This window comes from Vombatus ursinus, unplaced genomic scaffold, assembly GCF_900497805.2.
Source record: "Vombatus ursinus unplaced genomic scaffold, bare-nosed wombat genome assembly UNPS02014812.1, whole genome shotgun sequence".
Taxonomy (NCBI): Eukaryota; Metazoa; Chordata; class Mammalia; order Diprotodontia; family Vombatidae; genus Vombatus; species Vombatus ursinus.
In genome coordinates this window covers 53,498,707-53,501,061 of record NW_020954590.1, presented here as the reverse complement: position 1 = coordinate 53,501,061, position 2,355 = coordinate 53,498,707, and positions in this window count along the sequence as shown.

Sequence of the window (2,355 nt, the reverse complement as noted above, 5' to 3'; positions counted from 1 at the left end):
TGAATTGTTTCTTTCTGGTTGCTTGTAATATTTTCTCCTTGACCTGGGAACTCTAGAATTTGGCTACAATATTCCTAGGAGATCTCTTTCCTTTGGGGATCTCTTTCAGGAGGAGATTGATGGATTCTTTCAATTTCTATTTTGCCCTCTGGTTCTAAAATATCAGGGCAGTTTTCCTGGATAATTTCTTGAAAGATGATGTCTAGGCTCTTTTTTTGATCATGGCTTTCAGATAGTCCAATAATTTTTAAATTCTCTCTCCTGGATCTATTTTCCAGGTCAGTTGTTTTTCCAATGAGATATTTCACATTGTTTTCTAATTTTTCATTCTTTTTGGATTTATTTTACAGTGTCTTGATTTCTCATAAAGTCACTAGCTTCCGATTGCTCTATTCTAATTTTTAAGGAAGTACTTTTTTCAGTAATCTTTTGGACTTCCTTTTCCATTTGTCCAATTATGCTCTTTAGGGCATTCTTCTCTTCATTGGTTTTTTGGGCCTCTTTTGCCATTTGGGTTAGGCTATTTTTTAAGGTGTTATTTTCTTCAGTATTTTTTTGGGTCTCCTTTAGCAAGCTGTTAATGTTTCATGATTTTCTTGTATCACTCTCATTTTTCTTCCCAGTTTTTCCTCTACTTCTCTTACTTGCTTCTCAAAATCCCTTTTGAGCTCTTCCAAGGCCTGGGACTGATTCATATTTTTCTTGGAAGTTCTGCATGTAGGAGCTTTGACTTTGTTTTCTTCTTCTGGTTGTATGTTTTGATCTTCTTTGTCACCAAAGTAAGATAATATAGTCTGTCTCTTTTTGCGCTGCTTGCTCATGATCCCAACCAATTACTTGAGTTTTAAACTCTTTGTTAAGGTAAGAGTCTGTTTCCAATGTGGAGAATGTACTGTCCCAAGCTTTGGGGATTTGTTCGGCTGTTTTCAGAGGTACTTGTAGGGACCTGTAAATTTTCAGCTCTTCCAAGGTGCTATGATAAGGCGCGAGGTGTTTCCTCTCCACTGCCACAACAAGCTCTATCACGCCAGCGCTCCTCCTCGCCCCAGGACCGCCCCTCAGAGCTGTGACCCAGATCCAAGCATGGGCAAAGCAAGAGACTCCTGCCTCAGCCCTGGCAAAGAGATCCTTGCAATCCCCTTCTGATCAGCCACTGGATTCCCCCTCAGTCTTTGGGCTGGAAGCTCAGAAGCCAGCTGCTGACCTGGGGGCAGCTGAGATCTAGCTTCTTCTCTCACCACGGTAACAGACTTTTCCCACTGACCTTCTAAGTTGTCTTTGGCGTTCGTGGGTTGAGACGTCTGGAAACTGCCAGAACTGCCCGCGATTCAGTCCTCTAAGGCCTGCTCCAGGTTCGTTGTGGCCTGCGCACCCACGCCAAACTGTGCTCCTCTCACAGCCCGGCATGATATACCTTTCTGATCATCAACCATCCAGGTTGTCTTGGGCTGGAAATTTGTTTTATTCTGTTTTTTTGTGGGTTCTGCTGCTTTAGAATTTGTTTAGAGCCATTTTTTGTAGGTATTTGGAGGGCTTTGGGGGAGAGCTCTAGCAAGTCACTGCTTTCCCTCTGCCATCTTGGCTCCACCCCTCCTATACAGCACTTTCAAGGTTGGCAAGCATTATATATCACTTTAAGTTTTCCAAAACACTTTACATATGGTAACTCATTTGATCAGAACCTCAAAACCTAGAGTAAAGTTACTTCTAGATGCAAGTAATCTCCTCCCACTCAGCACTCAAAATATTTTAATATATGAGGCATTCAGATGGCACCTTCTCAGCCTAGAATTAGGAAGACCTTAGTTCAAATCCTTCCTCAAACACTTATTAGTTATCTGACAGAAGGCAAGACTCCTGACCTTTCTGGGACATTGGCCTCATCATCTGTAAAACTGGGATAATACTGGTGGTATGCACTTCACAGAGTTGTGAGAATGAAAGGAGGTAACATACCCAAATTCCTTGTCAAATCTTAAGTACTTGTCATTCATAATGTCAACTCTTATTACTACTATTATTATGTGAGATGACATTCCTTTCAGATGGACAGTTTAATTAACTGAAAAGGGTCAGAAACAAAGGCAGTTGTGAAACCCTGAAAAAGAAACACACAGAGGATACGAATTTGAGGTAAAGATTGCCTGTGTCCTGTTTCCTAATGATTAGTTTACATCTGACAGATGTGAGGACCCAGTTCCTAGAACTATCTGATGACTATGAGACAGATACATGTTGTAAAGTTATAGTGTAAAGGGCAGGAATTCTGATTTTTTTTTTTTGGCGAGGCAATCAGGGTTAAATGATTTGCCCAGGGTCACGCAACTAGTAAATATCAAGTGTCTGAGGTCAGAT